Source organism: Heterodontus francisci, chromosome 3 (assembly GCF_036365525.1).
Source record: "Heterodontus francisci isolate sHetFra1 chromosome 3, sHetFra1.hap1, whole genome shotgun sequence".
NCBI lineage: Eukaryota > Metazoa > Chordata > Chondrichthyes > Heterodontiformes > Heterodontidae > Heterodontus > Heterodontus francisci.
The window spans coordinates 193,521,240-193,540,254 of record NC_090373.1 but is presented as its reverse complement, the minus strand read 5'-3'; the positions used below and the strand labels follow the sequence as shown (position 1 = coordinate 193,540,254).

The 19,015-nt window shown below is 46.3% G+C and overlaps 6 non-coding genes across 6 annotated transcripts; all 6 read left to right on the top strand.

Moving 5' to 3' along the window:
• Positions 1 to 4,455: 4,455 nt before the first annotated feature.
• LOC137368530 (5S ribosomal RNA) lies at positions 4,456 to 4,574 on the top strand. The gene has a single exon (XR_010974744.1). It is a non-coding gene; the product is annotated as a 5S ribosomal RNA (ribosomal RNA).
• A 269-nt stretch (positions 4,575 to 4,843) lies between these two features.
• LOC137367788 (5S ribosomal RNA) lies at positions 4,844 to 4,962 on the top strand. Its single transcript, XR_010974267.1, has one exon. It is a non-coding gene; the product is annotated as a 5S ribosomal RNA (ribosomal RNA).
• Positions 4,963 to 11,400: 6,438 nt separating this feature from the next.
• LOC137367663 (5S ribosomal RNA) lies at positions 11,401 to 11,519 on the top strand. The gene has a single exon (XR_010974148.1). It is a non-coding gene; the product is annotated as a 5S ribosomal RNA (ribosomal RNA).
• A 269-nt stretch (positions 11,520 to 11,788) lies between these two features.
• On the top strand, positions 11,789 to 11,907 carry LOC137367787 (5S ribosomal RNA). Its single transcript, XR_010974266.1, has one exon. It is a non-coding gene; the product is annotated as a 5S ribosomal RNA (ribosomal RNA).
• Positions 11,908 to 18,345: 6,438 nt separating this feature from the next.
• LOC137368529 (5S ribosomal RNA) lies at positions 18,346 to 18,464 on the top strand. The gene has a single exon (XR_010974743.1). It is a non-coding gene; the product is annotated as a 5S ribosomal RNA (ribosomal RNA).
• A 269-nt stretch (positions 18,465 to 18,733) lies between these two features.
• On the top strand, positions 18,734 to 18,852 carry LOC137367786 (5S ribosomal RNA). The gene has a single exon (XR_010974265.1). It is a non-coding gene; the product is annotated as a 5S ribosomal RNA (ribosomal RNA).
• The last annotated feature ends 163 nt before the right edge of the window (positions 18,853 to 19,015 follow it).

Here is a 19,015-nt window from a genome sequence, read left to right as displayed (position 1 = left end):
CGATCGTATCTGCTTCCACCACCGCCCCTGGCAGCAAGTTCCAGGCACTCACCACCCTCTGTGTAAAAACCTTGCCTCGCACATCCCCTCTAAACTTTGCCCCTCGCACCTTAAACCTATGTCCCCTAGTAACTGACTCTTCCACCCTGGGAAAAAGCTTCTGACTATCCACTCTGTCCATGCCGCTCATAACTTTGTAAACCTCTTTCATGTCGCCCCTCCACCTCCGTCGTTCCAGTGAAAAAAATCCGAGTTTTTCCAACCTCTCCTCATAGCTAATGCCCTCCAGACCAGGCAACGTCCTGGTAAACCTCCTCTGTACCCTCTCCAAAGCCTCCACGTCCTTCTGGTAGTGTGGCGACTAGAATTGCACACAATATTCTAAGTGTGGCCTAACTAAGGTTCTGTACAGCTGCAACATGACTTGCCAATTTTTATACTCTATGCCCCGACCGATGAAGGCAAGCATGCCGTATGCCTTCTTGACTACCTTATCCACCTGCGTTGCCACTTTCAGTGACCTGTGGACCTGTACGCCCAGATCTCTCTGCCTGTCAATACTCCTAAGGGTTCTGCCATTTACTGTATACTTCCCACCTGCATTAGACCTTCCAAAATGCATTACCTCACATTTGTCCGGATTAAACTCCATCTGCCATTTCTCCGCCCAAGTCTCCAACCGATCTATATCCTGCTGTATCCTCTGACAATCCTCATCATTATCCGCAACTCCACCTACCTTTGTGTCGTCCGCAAACTTACTAATCAGACCAGCGACATTTTCCTCCAAATCATTTATATATACTACAAAGAGCAAAGGTCCCAGCACTGATCCCTGCCGAACACCACTAGTCACATCCCTCCATTCAGAAAAACACCCATCCACTGTTACCCTCTGTCTTCTGTGACTGAGCCAGTTCTGTATCCATCTTGCCAGCTCACCTCTGATCCCGTGTGACTTCACCTTTTGCACCAGTCTGCCATGCGGGACCTTGTCAAAGGCTTTACTAAAGTCCATATAGACAACATCCACCGCCCTTCCCTCATCAATCATCTTCCTCACTTCCTCAAAAAACTCAATCAAATTAGTAAGACACGACCTCCCCTTCACAAAACCATGCTGTCTCTCACTAATAAGTTTGTTTGTTTCCAAATGGGAGTAAATCCTGTCTCGAAGAATCCTCTCCAATAGTTTCCCTACCACTGACGTAAGGCTCACCGGCCTATCATTTCCTGGATTATCCTTACCACCCTTGAGCTTTTCATTTATTTGTTCAGCCACCATGCTGCCTGCTGTAGGACTGGCCACATGACTCTCTCTCCAGTGCAGCCGTGAATGTGGCCCCGCTGGAACACTTGCACATAACAACTAGTTCCTAGCTAATTAGTTCCTAGCACTTTACAGATAGAATAACAATATATAACAGCTGGAAAGTGGGATTAGGTTGAATAGCTCTTTTTCGACTGTCACAGAAATGATGGCCAAATGGCTTCATTCAGTGCTGTAGATGTCTATGTTTACCCCAGGATCCACAGCGTGAGAAGCCACAGAATAAATCAGACAGCAAATGGGAAATCCACACTGGAACGATCAGACGGTGGATTTGCTAATTTGGTGCGTGTTTGGTGCCCTCTTCTGGACATAAACTCAAAATCTCAGCAGTGGGACTGGGCTCCCAAGCAGTAACTGTAAGTTGTCACATTATCCAAGTTGAAGTTACCACCCATAGCTTCAACTAGATGTTTTACACCATTTCTCTTGAATTTCCACCAAAAGTTATAGTAAGAGATTGCAATCAGGGAGGAGGAGTGAGAAATATTAGATGAAATTAACATCATGAGAAAGGAAGTATTAAGAGGTTTGACATCTTTGAAAGTGCATAAATCTCCAGGTGCGGACAGAATGTATCTAAGCTGTTAAGGGAAGCAAGAGAAGAAATAGCGGCGGCTCTGAGCATCGTTTTCCAATTCTCTCTTGCTACAGGTATGGTGCTGGAGGACAGGAGGACAGCTAACGTTGTACCATTGTTTAAAAAGGGAGAAATGGATAGACTGAGTAATTGTAGGCCAGTCAGCCTAACCTCCTTGGTAGGAAAATTATTGAATAAATTCTGAGGAACAGGATAAATCATCATTTAGAAAGACACAGATTAATCAAAGACAGTCAGCATGGATTTGTTAAGGGTAGGTCTTGTCTGACTAACATGATTGAATTTTTTGAACAGGTAGCAAGGAGGGTCAATGAGGGCAGTGCATTTGATGTAGTCTACATGGATTTAGTAAGGCTTTTGATGAGCCACATGGCAGACTGGTCATAAAAGTAAAAGACCATGGGATCCAAAGCAAAGTGGCAAGTTGGATTCAAAACTGACTCAGAGATAGGAAGCAAAGGGTAACGTTTGATGGGTGTTTTTGTGACTGAAAGGTTGTTTCCAGTGGGGTTCTGCAGAGTTCAACACTATGTCCCTTGCTTTTTGTGGTATCTATCAATGATATGGACTTGAATGTAGGGATGTATGATTCAGAAAATGACTGAGTAGTTGATAATAAAGAAGAAAGCTGTCGGCTTTTGCAGTGGATGAGAGTCGGGAGAGCGCAGGGGAGGAATGGAGCCAGCAAGTGGGGGGGGAGGCTTCAGTAACATCTGATGTAGGCTGCAAGCCCCCAATAACTTCCAGGTCCCGCATTTGCAGCTCCGGAGCTTTTTCCTGGGAACAGGCCCAGTTTAATGGCTGCCATCTTGGTTGAGCAGGGAGGAGAGTGCATGCTTGGTCATCTTGGTGACGGCACAGAGAATAGGTGGAGCTTCAGTGTCCCAGTGACCAGGAAAGAAAATTATCGACTCATTGATTTGATTCTCACTCTGTGCACAGGGGCTGGAGAACTGAACCCAGTCGCAATAGCGGGAGGAAAAAACTGTGAATGGAGGAAAGAAATGGTAGAGATGGTGCGATGGGTTTAAATTTCAGCATGGGGAGGAAGGAGAGTGTGTGGGATGGGGATTTACAGCTTTGGGGTAACTTCAGTTACGTGGATAGGTTGGCAAAACTGGGTCTGTTCTCCTTGGAGATGATTAAGAGGAGATTTGATAGAGGTATTCAAAATCATGAGGTGTCTGGACAGAGGAGACGGGAAGAAACTGTTGCCATTGGTGGAAGGATCCAGAGCCAGAGGGCACTGATTTAAGGTCATTGACAAAAGAAGCAAGAGTGACAAGAGGAAAAACATTTTTACACAGCGAGTGGTTAGGATCCGGAATGCACTGATAAGACTGTAGTGGAGGCAATGGAGTGTAATGGAGGCCTTCAAAAGAGAACTGGAGAATTATCTGAGGCTATGGGGAAAAAGCAGGAGAGTGGGGCTAGGTGAATTGCTCTTGCAGATAGTGGCACCGACATGATGGGGTGAAAGGCCATTCTATGATTCTATTCTATGATTGCAGGAATATATCAATGGACCAGTGTGATGGAATCTTTTTGCTGCAAAGCTTGTTTTTTTTCTACCCTGAGAGGAAAACTAGAATTGAAACAAAAACTAGAATTGAAACAGCATCAGAAGCTGGAAAAACAACTTCAGGTTTCCAGGGAAACTGACACTGGTTAGAACCAGATTAAAGGAGACAGAATCCTTCCCAGCTCAAGCAGAGCAGGCAGACAAGGCAGATTAGGCAGGAGTGGCGTGCCATCAAGCAGATGACAGTGAAGACTGAATTCAGAAGCTGTTTCTGTTAGGTAAAGTCGCTGACTAACCAGACCCGGGCAGTTATGAAAGTGCTTCTATTTTTTAATTTTTTTTGAGGACTCGTGGTTGAAGATTCTAGAGATGGATTCCTTTGGAGGACTGAAGTGATTCCATAGATGCTGGACTTGGTTTTTTTTAAAAGATGACTGGAAGAACTTTGTTTAAAAAGAATTACTGGTAGTCACATGTCTTCAGCTAAGTAAACAGCAGGTGTTTTGTGACTGTGGGTGTTGTTTACAGAGAAGTGACTTGTCAAGTGTTCTGGTGGTCTGGAGTGGTTGCGCAGTTGAATTGGTGGATGGCTGCTGTGTGCCTTGGCTCCGGTTGGCCGCCTTGAATTGGTATTTGTCTTTGTATCCCGTATGGCGCGGAGGGAAGGGTTGCTAAGTTGAAGGCGCTGTATGAAAGCAAGTTGCTGGTGTGCTGCCGGTGGCTGTGTTGAAAGAGAATGAGAAAAGAGAGGGTTTTGAATGTGTGGCTGCCGCTTGTGCAGGGTTTGCTGGCAGCAGCGTGGAAGGGAGGAATGTTGAATTGTTGGAGAGTGCAGGGTGGAGGCTGGTGAAGCGTGAGTAGGGCTTGTAGTTTTCAGATGTGCCAGGCGGGGAAGGAAGAGAGCAAGGTGGGCAAGATTTGTCAAAAAAAAAATACAGAGACTGGCAAAAAGAAGTGACGGCACCGCATGCCTTGAAGTAAAGAAAAAGGCAGGAAGCTGCTGCCTACGGCCATACTAGTCTGAACACGCCCGATCTCGTCTGATCTCGGAAGCTAAGCAGACTCAGGCCTGGTTAGTACTTGGATGGGAGACTGCCTGGGAATACCAGGTGCAGTAGGCTTTTGCTGCCAGCAGAGGCTGCTGACATAACAGCCCTTCACATGCACTCAGGCACACAAGCAATGGGCAAGCTTTTTCTCGCTGGCCCCTGCAGTCTGTGCGCTGATGCCATATTCAGTCAAATGCTGCCTTCATATCAAGGGCAGTCACTCACCCTATTATTTTTACACCTCTCTGAGATTTCCCGACATATCTGCTCCTCTATCTCGCCCTGACTGTTTGGCGGCCTGTAGTACACTCCCAGCCAAGTGACTGCCCCTGGTAGCTGCTGCCTACGGCCATACTAGTCTGAAAATGCCCGATCTCATCTGATTTCAGAAACTAAGCAGACTCAGGCCTGGTTAGTATTTGGATGGGAGACTGCCTGGGAATACCAGGTGCAGTAGGCTTGTGTGAGTATCTCAGCTTGTGTGAGGATCTTAGCTTGTGTGAGTACCTCAGCTTCACAGAATAATACAGTGCAGAAGAGGCCCTTCGGCCCATCCAGTCTGCACCGATGCATTAAAACACCTGACCTGTCTACCTAATCCCATTTGCCAGCACTTGGCCCATGGCCTTGAATGTTATGACATGTCAAGTGCTCATCCAGGTACTTTTTAAAGGATGTGAGGCAACCCGCCTCTGCCACCCTCCCAGGCAGGGCATTCCAGACCGTCACCACCCTCTGGGTACAAAAGTTCTTCCACAAATCCCCCTTAAACCTCCCGCCCCTCACCCTAAACTTGTGACCCCTCGTAACTGACCCTTCAACTAAGGGGAACAGCTGCTCCCTATCCACCCTGCCCATGCCCCTCATAACCTTGTACACCTCGATCAGGTCACCCCTCAGTCTTCTCTGCTCCAGCGAAAACAACCCAAGCCTATCCAACCTCTCTTCATAGCTTAAATGTTCCATCCCAAGCAACATCCTGGTGAATCGCCTCTGCTCCCCCTCCAATGCAATCACATCCTTCCTATAACGTGGTGACCAGAATTGCACACAGTACTCCAGCTGTGGCCTTACCAAAGTTCCGTACAACTCCAACATGACCTCTCTGCTTTTGTAATCTATGCCTCGATTGATAAAGGCAAGTGTCCCATCTGCCTTTTTCACCACCCTATTAACCTGCCCTTCTGCCTTCAGAGATCTATGGACAAACACGCCGAGGTCCCTTTGTTCCTCGGAACTTCTCAGTGTCAGGCCATTCATTGAATCCACAGATGCTGTCAGACCTGCTGAGTTTGTGTTAGGAGCTATGTATAATCATAAAGTACAAAAGCAGGCCATTCAGCCCATCGCACCTATGCCGGCCTTTTGAAAGAGCAATCCAATTAGTCCCACACCACTGCTCTTTTCCCACAGCCCTGTAATTCTTTTTCCGTTCAATTATTTAACCAATTCCCTTCTGAAAATTACTGTTGAATCTGCTTCCACTTCCTTTTCAGACAGTACATTCCAGATCACAACAACACGCTGTGTAAAATAAAATCTCCTGTTGCCTCTGGTTCTTTTGCCAATTACCTTAAATCTGTGGCCTCTGGTTACCAACACCTTCTGCCACTGGAAACAGTTTCTCTGCTTTTACTCTGCCAAAACCATTCACGATTTTGAACATCTCTATGAAATCTCCCTTTAACCTTCTAAACAATCCCAGTTTATCTATTCTCTCCATGTAACTGAAGCCCCTCACACCATCACAGTGCTCAGGTACACTGTGCTGTCTCAGTGCCCCATGCACTATTTAAGCAGATAGTGCTCCTTTTTTTCAATGCAGAGTTGAAGAACTCCCATGTCTCAACTTTACGAGAAGAATGTTGCCAGGACTTTAGCTTTGAGGAAAGTTTGGATAGGTTGGGGTTTTCTGTGGAACTGAGGAGGCTGAGGGAAAATTTAAGTGAGCTGTATAAAATTATGAGAGGTCTAGATAGAGTGGATAACAAGTAGCGATTTCCCTTAGCAAAGAGGGCAATAACCGGGGGCATAGATTTAAAGTAATTGGTTGAATGAAGGATTAGTGGGAAATGAGGAGAAATGTTTTCACCCAGAGGATGGTGAGGGGGTCTGGAACTCACTGTCTGTCAGGGTGGAGGAGGTAAAAACCCACATTCAAAAAATACTTGGATATGTACGACATGCTGTAACCTCCAGAGCTATGGATTAAGAGCTGGTGTTACGTCTTCTTGTTGTTTTCTGATTCCCAGCTGTTGGAAATAATAACACTTGGAAAGAACAAAGAAGAAAGAACAGTACAGCACAGGAACAGGCCATTCGGCCCTCCAAGCCTGCGCCGATCTTGATGCCTGCCGAAACTAACACCTTCTGCACTTCTGGGGCCCATATCCCTCTATTCCCTTCTTATTCATATATTTGTCAAGATGTCTCTTAAACGTCGCGATCGTATCTGCTTCCACCACCGCCCCTGGCAGCAAGTTCCAGGCACTCACCACCCTCTGTGTAAAAACCTTGCCTCGCACATCCCCTCTAAACTTTGCCCCTCGCACCTTAAACCTATGTCCCCTAGTAACTGACTCTTCCACCCTGGGAAAAAGCTTCTGACTATCCACTCTGTCCATGCCGCTCATAACTTTGTAAACCTCTTTCATGTCGCCCCTCCACCTCCGTCGTTCCAGTGAAAAAAATCCGAGTTTTTCCAACCTCTCCTCATAGCTAATGCCCTCCAGACCAGGCAACGTCCTGGTAAACCTCCTCTGTACCCTCTCCAAAGCCTCCACGTCCTTCTGGTAGTGTGGCGACTAGAATTGCACACAATATTCTAAGTGTGGCCTAACTAAGGTTCTGTACGGCTGCAACATGACTTGCCAATTTTTATACTCTATGCCCCGACCGATGAAGGCAAGCATGCCGTATGCCTTCTTGACTACCTTATCCACCTGCGTTGCCACTTTCAGTGACCTGTGGACCTGTACGCCCAGATCTCTCTGCCTGTCAATACTCCTAAGGGTTCTGCCATTTACTGTATACTTCCCACCTGCATTAGACCTTCCAAAATGCATTACCTCACATTTGTCCGGATTAAACTCCATCTGCCATTTCTCCGCCCAAGTCTCCAACCGATCTATATCCTGCTGTATCCTCTGACAATCCTCATCATTATCCGCAACTCCACCTACCTTTGTGTCGTCCGCAAACTTACTAATCAGACCAGCGACATTTTCCTCCAAATCATTTATATATACTACAAAGAGCAAAGGTCCCAGCACTGATCCCTGCCGAACACCACTAGTCACATCCCTCCATTCAGAAAAACACCCATCCACTGTTACCCTCTGTCTTCTGTGACTGAGCCAGTTCTGTATCCATCTTGCCAGCTCACCTCTGATCCCGTGTGACTTCACCTTTTGCACCAGTCTGCCATGCGGGACCTTGTCAAAGGCTTTACTAAAGTCCATATAGACAACATCCACCGCCCTTCCCTCATCAATCATCTTCCTCACTTCCTCAAAAAACTCAATCAAATTAGTAAGACACGACCTCCCCTTCACAAAACCATGCTGTCTCTCACTAATAAGTTTGTTTGTTTCCAAATGGGAGTAAATCCTGTCTCGAAGAATCCTCTCCAATAGTTTCCCTACCACTGACGTAAGGCTCACCGGCCTATCATTTCCTGGATTATCCTTACCACCCTTGAGCTTTTCATTTATTTGTTCAGCCACCATGCTGCCTGCTGTAGGACTGGCCACATGACTCTCTCTCCAGTGCAGCCGTGAATGTGGCCCCGCTGGAACACTTGCACATAACAACTAGTTCCTAGCTAATTAGTTCCTAGCACTTTACAGATAGAATAACAATATATAACAGCTGGAAAGTGGGATTAGGTTGAATAGCTCTTTTTCGACTGTCACAGAAATGATGGCCAAATGGCTTCATTCAGTGCTGTAGATGTCTCTGTTTACCCCAGGATCCACAGCGTGAGAAGCCACAGAATAAATCAGACAGCAAATGGGAAATCCACACTGGAACGATCAGACGGTGGATTTGCTAATTTGGTGCGTGTTTGGTGCCCTCTTCTGGACATAAACTCAAAATCTCAGCAGTGGGACTGGTCTCCCAAGCAGTAACTGTAAGTTGTCACATTATCCAAGTTGAAGTTACCACCCATAGCTTCAACTAGATGTTTTACACCATTTCTCTTGAATTTCCACCAAAAGTTATAGTAAGAGATTGCAATCAGGGAGGAGGAGTGAGAAATATTAGATGAAATTAACATCATGAGAAAGGAAGTATTAAGAGGTTTGACATCTTTGAAAGTGCATAAATCTCCAGGTGCGGACAGAATGTATCTAAGCTGTTAAGGGAAGCAAGAGAAGAAATAGCGGCGGCTCTGAGCATCGTTTTCCAATTCCCACTTGCTACAGGTATGGTGCTGGAGGACAGGAGGACAGCTAACGTTGTACCATTGTTTAAAAAGGGAGAAATGGATAGACTGAGTAATTGTAGGCCAGTCAGCCTAACCTCCTTGGTAGGAAAATTATTGAATAAATTCTGAGGAACAGGATAAATCATCATTTAGAAAGACACAGATTAATCAAAGACAGTCAGCATGGATTTGTTAAGGGTAGGTCTTGTCTGACTAACATGATTGAATTTTTTGAACAGGTAGCAAGGAGGGTCAATGAGGGCAGTGCATTTGATGTAGTCTACATGGATTTAGTAAGGCTTTTGATGAGCCACATGGCAGACTGGTCATAAAAGTAAAAGACCATGGGATCCAAAGCAAAGTGGCAAGTTGGATTCAAAACTGACTCAGAGATAGGAAGCAAAGGGTAACGTTTGATGGGTGTTTTTGTGACTGAAAGGTTGTTTCCAGTGGGGTTCTGCAGAGTTCAACACTATGTCCCTTGCTTTTTGTGGTATCTATCAATGATATGGACTTGAATGTAGGGATGTATGATTCAGAAAATGACTGAGTAGTTGATAATAAAGAAGAAAGCTGTCGGCTTTTGCAGTGGATGAGAGTCGGGAGAGCGCAGGGGAGGAATGGAGCCAGCAAGTGGGGGGGGAGGCTTCAGTAACATCTGATGTAGGCTGCAAGCCCCCAATAACTTCCAGGTCCCGCATTTGCAGCTCCGGAGCTTTTTCCTGGGAACAGGCCCAGTTTAATGGCTGCCATCTTGGTTGAGCAGGGAGGAGAGTGCATGCTTGGTCATCTTGGTGACGGCACAGAGAATAGGTGGAGCTTCAGTGTCCCAGTGACCAGGAAAGAAAATTATCGACTCATTGATTTGATTCTCACTCTGTGCACAGGGGCTGGAGAACTGAACCCAGTCGCAATAGCGGGAGGAAAAAACTGTGAATGGAGGAAAGAAATGGTAGAGATGGTGCGATGGGTTTAAATTTCAGCATGGGGAGGAAGGAGAGTGTGTGGGATGGGGATTTACAGCTTTGGGGTAACTTCAGTTACGTGGATAGGTTGGCAAAACTGGGTCTGTTCTCCTTGGAGATGATTAAGAGGAGATTTGATAGAGGTATTCAAAATCATGAGGTGTCTGGACAGAGGAGACGGGAAGAAACTGTTGCCATTGGTGGAAGGATCCAGAGCCAGAGGGCACTGATTTAAGGTCATTGACAAAAGAAGCAAGAGTGACAAGAGGAAAAACATTTTTACACAGCGAGTGGTTAGGATCCGGAATGCACTGATAAGACTGTAGTGGAGGCAATGGAGTGTAATGGAGGCCTTCAAAAGAGAACTGGAGAATTATCTGAGGCTATGGGGAAAAAGCAGGAGAGTGGGGCTAGGTGAATTGCTCTTGCAGATAGTGGCACCGACATGATGGGGTGAAAGGCCATTCTATGATTCTATTCTATGATTGCAGGAATATATCAATGGACCAGTGTGATGGAATCTTTTTGCTGCAAAGCTTGTTTTTTTTCTACCCTGAGAGGAAAACTAGAATTGAAACAAAAACTAGAATTGAAACAGCATCAGAAGCTGGAAAAACAACTTCAGGTTTCCAGGGAAACTGACACTGGTTAGAACCAGATTAAAGGAGACAGAATCCTTCCCAGCTCAAGCAGAGCAGGCAGACAAGGCAGATTAGGCAGGAGTGGCGTGCCATCAAGCAGATGACAGTGAAGACTGAATTCAGAAGCTGTTTCTGTTAGGTAAAGTCGCTGACTAACCAGACCCGGGCAGTTATGAAAGTGCTTCTATTTTTTAATTTTTTTTGAGGACTCGTGGTTGAAGATTCTAGAGATGGATTCCTTTGGAGGACTGAAGTGATTCTATAGATGCTGGACTTGGTTTTTTTTAAAAGATGACTGGAAGAACTTTGTTTAAAAAGAATTACTGGTAGTCACATGTCTTCAGCTAAGTAAACAGCAGGTGTTTTGTGACTGTGGGTGTTGTTTACAGAGAAGTGACTTGTCAAGTGTTCTGGTGGTCTGGAGTGGTTGCGCAGTTGAATTGGTGGATGGCTGCTGTGTGCCTTGGCTCCGGTTGGCCGCCTTGAATTGGTATTTGTCTTTGTATCCCGTATGGCGCGGAGGGAAGGGTTGCTAAGTTGAAGGCGCTGTATGAAAGCAAGTTGCTGGTGTGCTGCCGGTGGCTGTGTTGAAAGAGAATGAGAAAAGAGAGGGTTTTGAATGTGTGGCTGCCGCTTGTGCAGGGTTTGCTGGCAGCAGCGTGGAAGGGAGGAATGTTGAATTGTTGGAGAGTGCAGGGTGGAGGCTGGTGAAGCGTGAGTAGGGCTTGTAGTTTTCATATGTGCCAGGCGGGGAAGGAAGAGAGCAAGGTGGGCAAGATTTGTCAAAAAAAAAATACAGAGACTGGCAAAAAGAAGTGACGGCACCGCATTCCTTGAAGTAAAGAAAAAGGCAGGAAGCTGCTGCCTATGGCCATACTAGTCTGAACATGCCCGATCTCGTCTGATCTTGGAAGCTAAGCAGACTCAGGCCTGGTTAGTACTTGGATGGGAGACTGCCTGGGAATACCAGGTGCAGTAGGCTTTTGCTGCCAGCAGAGGCTGCTGACATAACAGCCCTTCACATACACTCAGGCACACAAGCAATGGGCAAGCTTTTTCTCGCTGGCCCCTGCAGTCTGTGCGCTGATGCCATATTCAGTCAAATGCTGCCTTCATATCAAGGGCAGTCACTCACCCTATTATTTTTACACCTCTCTGAGATTTCCCGACATATCTGCTCCTCTATCTCGCCCTGACTGTTTGGCGGCCTGTAGTACACTCCCAGCCAAGTGACTGCCCCTGGTAGCTGCTGCCTACGGCCATACTAGTCTGAAAATGCCCGATCTCATCTGATTTCAGAAACTAAGCAGACTCAGGCCTGGTTAGTATTTGGATGGGAGACTGCCTGGGAATACCAGGTGCAGTAGGCTTGTGTGAGTATCTCAGCTTGTGTGAGGATCTTAGCTTGTGTGAGTACCTCAGCTTCACAGAATAATACAGTGCAGAAGAGGCCCTTCGGCCCATCCAGTCTGCACCGATGCATTAAAACACCTGACCTGTCTACCTAATCCCATTTGCCAGCACTTGGCCCATGGCCTTGAATGTTATGACATGTCAAGTGCTCATCCAGGTACTTTTTAAAGGATGTGAGGCAACCCGCCTCTGCCACCCTCCCAGGCAGGGCATTCCAGACCGTCACCACCCTCTGGGTACAAAAGTTCTTCCACAAATCCCCCTTAAACCTCCCGCCCCTCACCCTAAACTTGTGACCCCTCGTAACTGACCCTTCAACTAAGGGGAACAGCTGCTCCCTATCCACCCTGCCCATGCCCCTCATAACCTTGTACACCTCGATCAGGTCACCCCTCAGTCTTCTCTGCTCCAGCGAAAACAACCCAAGCCTATCCAACCTCTCTTCATAGCTTAAATGTTCCATCCCAAGCAACATCCTGGTGAATCGCCTCTGCTCCCACTCCAATGCAATCACATCCTTCCTATAACGTGGTGACCGGAATTGCACACAGTACTCCAGCTGTGGCCTTACCAAAGTTCCGTACAACTCCAACATGACCTCTCTGCTTTTGTAATCTATGCCTCGATTGATAAAGGCAAGTGTCCCATCTGCCTTTTTCACCACCCTATTAACCTGCCCTTCTGCCTTCAGAGATCTATGGACAAACACGCTGAGGTCCCTTTGTTCCTCGGAACTTCTCAGTGTCAGGCCATTCATTGAATCCACAGATGCTGTCAGACCTGCTGAGTTTGTGTTAGGAGCTATGTATAATCATAAAGTACAAAAGCAGGCCATTCAGCCCATCGCACCTATGCCGGCCTTTTGAAAGAGCAATCCAATTAGTCCCACACCACTGCTCTTTTCCCACAGCCCTGTAATTCTTTTTCCGTTCAATTATTTAACCAATTCCCTTCTGAAAATTACTGTTGAATCTGCTTCCACTTCCTTTTCAGACAGTACATTCCAGATCACAACAACACGCTGTGTAAAATAAAATCTCCTGTTGCCTCTGGTTCTTTTGCCAATTACCTTAAATCTGTGGCCTCTGGTTACCAACACCTTCTGCCACTGGAAACAGTTTCTCTGCTTTTACTCTGCCAAAACCATTCACGATTTTGAACACCTCTATTAAATCTCCCTTTAACCTTCTAAACAATCCCAGTTTATCTATTCTCTCCATGTAACTGAAGCCCCTCACACCATCACAGTGCTCAGGTACACTGTGCTGTCTCAGTGCCCCATGCACTATTTAAGCAGATAGTGCTCCTTTTTTTCAATGCAGAGTTGAAGAACTCCCATGTCTCAACTTTACGAGAAGAATGTTGCCAGGACTTTAGCTTTGAGGAAAGTTTGGATAGGTTGGGGTTTTCTGTGGAACTGAGGAGGCTGAGGGAAAATTTAAGTGAGCTGTATAAAATTATGAGAGGTCTAGATAGAGTGGATAACAAGTAGCGATTTCCCTTAGCAAAGAGGGCAATAACCGGGGGCATAGATTTAAAGTAATTGGTTGAATGAAGGATTAGTGGGAAATGAGGAGAAATGTTTTCACCCAGAGGATGGTGAGGGGGTCTGGAACTCACTGTCTGTCAGGGTGGAGGAGGTAAAAACCCACATTCAAAAAATACTTGGATATGTACGACATGCTGTAACCTCCAGAGCTATGGATTAAGAGCTGGTGTTACGTCTTCTTGTTGTTTTCTGATTCCCAGCTGTTGGAAATAATAACACTTGGAAAGAACAAAGAAGAACGAACAGTACAGCACAGGAACAGGCCATTCGGCCCTCCAAGCCTGCGCCGATCTTGATGCCTGCCGAAACTAACACCTTCTGCACTTCTGGGGCCCATATCCCTCTATTCCCTTCTTATTCATATATTTGTCAAGATGTCCTCTTAAACGTCGCGATCGTATCTGCTTCCACCACCGCCCCTGGCAGCAAGTTCCAGGCACTCACCACCCTCTGTGTAAAAACCTTGCCTCGCACATCCCCCTCTAAACTTTGCCCCTCGCACCTTAAACCTATGTCCCCTAGTAACTGACTCTTCCACCCTGGGAAAAAGCTTCTGACTATCCACTCTGTCCATGCCGCTCATAACTTTGTAAACCTCTTTCATGTCGCCCCTCCACCTCCGTCGTTCCAGTGAAAAAAATCCGAGTTTTTCCAACCTCCCTCATAGCTAATGCCCTCCAGACCAGGCAACGTCCTGGTAAACCTCCTCTGTACCCTCTCCAAAGCCTCCACGTCTTCTGGTAGTGTGGCGACTAGAATTGCACACAATATTCTAAGTGTGGCCTAACTAAGGTTCTGTACAGCTGCAACATGACTTGCCAATTTTTATACTCTATGCCCCGACCGATGAAGGCAAGCATGCCGTATGCCTTCTTGACTACCTTCTCCACCTGCGTTGCCACTTCAGTGACCTGTGGACCTGTACGCCCAGATCTCTCTGCCTGTCAATACTCCTAAGGGTTCTGCCATTTACTGTATACTTCCCACCTGCATTAGACCTTCCAAAATGCATTACCTCACATTTGTCCGGATTAAACTCCATCTGCCATTTCTCCGCCCAAGTCTCCAACCGATCTATATCCTGCTGTATCCTCTGACAATCCTCATCATTATCCGCAACTCCACCTACCTTTGTGTCGTCCGCAAACTTACTAATCAGACCAGCGACATTTTCCTCCAAATCATTTATATATACTACAAAGAGCAAAGGTCCCAGCACTGATCCCTGCCGAACACCACTAGTCACATCCCTCCATTCAGAAAAACACCCATCCACTGTTACCCTCTGTCTTCTGTGACTGAGCCAGTTCTGTATCCATCTTGCCAGCTCACCTCTGATCCCGTGTGACTTCACCTTTTGCACCAGTCTGCCATGCGGGACCTTGTCAAAGGCTTTACTAAAGTCCATATAGACAACATCCACCGCCCTTCCCTCATCAATCATCTTCCTCACTTCCTCAAAAAACTCAATCAAATTAGTAAGACACGACCTCCCCTTCACAAAACCATGCTGTCTCTCACTAATAAGTTTGTTTGTTTCCAAATGGGAGTAAATCCTGTCTCGAAGAATCCTCTCCAATAGTTTCCCTACCACTGACGTAAGGCTCACCGGCCTATAATTTCCGGATTATCCTTACCACCCTTGAGCTTTTCATTTATTTGTTCAGCCACCATGCTGCCTGCTGTAGGACTGGCCACATGACTCTCTCTCCAGTGCAGCCGTGAATATGGCCCCGCTGGAACACTTGCACATAACAACTAGTTCTAGCTAATTAGTTCCTAGCACTTTACAGATAGAATAACAATATATAACAGCTGGAAAGTGGGATTAGGTTGAATAGCTCTTTTTCGACTGTCACAGAAATGATGGCCAAATGGCTTCATTCAGTGCTGTAGATGTCTATGTTTACCCCAGGATCCACAGCGTGAGAAGCCACAGAATAAATCAGACAGCAAATGGGAAATCCACACTGGAACGATCAGACGGTGGATTTGCTAATTTGGTGCGTGTTTGGGTGCCCTCTTCTGGACATAAACTCAAAATCTCAGCAGTGGGACTGGTCTCCCAAGCAGTACTGTAAGTTGTCACATTATCCAAGTTGAAGTTGAAGTTACCACCCATAGCTTCAACTAGATGTTTTACACCATTTCTCTTGAATTTCCACCAAAGTTACAGTAAGAGATTGCAATCAGGGAGGAGGAGTGAGAAATATTAGATGAAATTAACATCATGAGAAAGGAAGTATTAAGAGGTTTGACATCTTTGAAAGTGCATAAATCTCCAGGTGCGGACAGAATGTATCTAAGCTGTTAAGGGAAGCAAGAGAAGAAATAGCGGCGGCTCTGAGCATCGTTTCCAATTCTCTCTTGCTACAGGTATGGTGCTGGAGGACAGGAGGACAGCTAACGTTGTACCATTGTTTAAAAAGGGAGAAATGGATAGACTGAGTAATTGTAGGCCAGTCAGCCTAACCTCCTTGTAGGAAAATTATTGAATAAATTCTGAGGAACAGGATAAATCATCATTTAGAAAGACACAGATTAATCAAAGACAGTCAGCATGGATTTGTTAAGGGTAGGTCTTGTCTGACTAACATGATTGAATTTTTTGAACAGGTAGCAAGGAGGGTCAATGAGGGCAGTGCATTTGATGTAGTCTACATGGATTTAGTAAGGCTTTTGATGAGCCACATGGCAGACTGGTCATAAAAGTAAAAGACCATGGGATCCAAAGCAAAGTGGCAAGTTGGATTCAAAACTGACTCAGAGATAGGAAGCAAAGGGTAACGTTTGATGGGTGTTTTTGTGACTGAAAGGTTGTTTCCAGTGGGGTTCTGCAGAGTTCAACACTATGTCCCTTGCTTTTTGTGGTATCTATCAATGATATGGACTTGAATGTAGGGATGTATGATTCAGAAAATGACTGAGTAGTTGATAATAAAGAAGAAAGCTGTCGGCTTTTGCAGTGGATGAGAGTCGGGAGAGCGCAGGGGAGGAATGGAGCCAGCAAGTGGGGGGGGAGGCTTCAGTAACATCTGATGTAGGCTGCAAGCCCCCAATAACTTCCAGGTCCCGCATTTGCAGCTCCGGAGCTTTTTCCTGGGAACAGGCCCAGTTTAATGGCTGCCATCTTGGTTGAGCAGGGAGGAGAGTGCATGCTTGGTCATCTTGGTGACGGCACAGAGAATAGGTGGAGCTTCAGTGTCCCAGTGACCAGGAAAGAAAATTATCGACTCATTGATTTGATTCTCACTCTGTGCACAGGGGCTGGAGAACTGAACCCAGTCGCAATAGCGGGAGGAAAAAACTGTGAATGGAGGAAAGAAATGGTAGAGATGGTGCGATGGGTTTAAATTTCAGCATGGGGAGGAAGGAGAGTGTGTGGGATGGGGATTTACAGCTTTGGGGTAACTTCAGTTACGTGGATAGGTTGGCAAAACTGGGTCTGTTCTCCTTGGAGATGATTAAGAGGAGATTTGATAGAGGTATTCAAAATCATGAGGTGTCTGGACAGAGGAGACGGGAAGAAACTGTTGCCATTGGTGGAAGGATCCAGAGCCAGAGGGCACTGATTTAAGGTCATTGACAAAAGAAGCAAGAGTGACAAGAGGAAAAACATTTTTACACAGCGAGTGGTTAGGATCCGGAATGCACTGATAAGACTGTAGTGGAGGCAATGGAGTGTAATGGAGGCCTTCAAAAGAGAACTGGAGAATTATCTGAGGCTATGGGGAAAAAGCAGGAGAGTGGGGCTAGGTGAATTGCTCTTGCAGATAGTGGCACCGACATGATGGGGTGAAAGGCCATTCTATGATTCTATTCTATGATTGCAGGAATATATCAATGGACCAGTGTGATGGAATCTTTTTGCTGCAAAGCTTGTTTTTTTTCTACCCTGAGAGGAAAACTAGAATTGAAACAAAAACTAGAATTGAAACAGCATCAGAAGCTGGAAAAACAACTTCAGGTTTCCAGGGAAACTGACACTGGTTAGAACCAGATTAAAGGAGACAGAATCCTTCCCAGCTCAAGCAGAGCAGGCAGACAAGGCAGATTAGGCAGGAGTGGCGTGCCATCAAGCAGATGACAGTGAAGACTGAATTCAGAAGCTGTTTCTGTTAGGTAAAGTCGCTGACTAACCAGACCCGGGCAGTTATGAAAGTGCTTCTATTTTTTAATTTTTTTTGAGGACTCGTGGTTGAAGATTCTAGAGATGGATTCCTTTGGAGGACTGAAGTGATTCTATAGATGCTGGACTTGGTTTTTTTTAAAAGATGACTGGAAGAACTTTGTTTAAAAAGAATTACTGGTAGTCACATGTCTTCAGCTAAGTAAACAGCAGGTGTTTTGTGACTGTGGGTGTTGTTTACAGAGAAGTGACTTGTCAAGTGTTCTGGTGGTCTGGAGTGGTTGCGCAGTTGAATTGGTGGATGGCTGCTGTGTGCCTTGGCTCCGGTTGGCCGCCTTGAATTGGTATTTGTCTTTGTATCCCGTATGGCGCGGAGGGAAGGGTTGCTAAGTTGAAGGCGCTGTATGAAAGCAAGTTGCTGGTGTGCTGCCGGTGGCTGTGTTGAAAGAGAATGAGAAAAGAGAGGGTTTTGAATGTGTGGCTGCCGCTTGTGCAGGGTTTGCTGGCAGCAGCGTGGAAGGGAGGAATGTTGAATTGTTGGAGAGTGCAGGGTGGAGGCTGGTGAAGCGTGAGTAGGGCTTGTAGTTTTCAGATGTGCCAGGCGGGGAAGGAAGAGAGCAAGGTGGGCAAGATTTGTCAAAAAAAAAATACAGAGACTGGCAAAAAGAAGTGACGGCACCGCATGCCTTGAAGTAAAGAAAAAGGCAGGAAGCTGCTGCCTACGGCCATACTAGTCTGAACACGCCCGATCTCGTCTGATCTCGGAAGCTAAGCAGACTCAGGCCTGGTTAGTACTTGGATGGGAGACTGCCTGGGAATACCAGGTGCAGTAGGCTTTTGCTGCCAGCAGAGGCTGCTGACATAACAGCCCTTCACATCCACTCAGGCACACAAGCAATGGGCAAGCTTTTTCTCGCTGGCCCCTGCAGTCTGTGCGCTGATGCCATATTCAGTCAAATGCTGCCTTCATATCAAGGGCAGTCACTCACCCTATTATTTTTACACCTCTCTGAGATTTCCCGACATATCTGCTCCTCTATCTCGCCCTGACTGTTTGGCGGCCTGTAGTACACTCCCAGCCAAGTGACTGCCCCTGGTAGCTGCTGCCTACGGCCATACTAGTCTGAAAATGCCCGATCTCATCTGATTTCAGAAACTAAGCAGACTCAGGCCTGGTTAGTATTTGGATGGGAGACTGCCTGGGAATACCAGGTGCAGTAGGCTTGTGTGAGTATCTCAGCTTGTGTGAGGATCTTAGCTTGTGTGAGTACCTCAGCTTCACAGAATAATACAGTGCAGAAGAGGCCCTTCGGCCCATCCAGTCTGCACCGATGCATTAAAACACCTGACCTGTCTACCTAATCCCATTTGCCAGCACTTGGCCCAT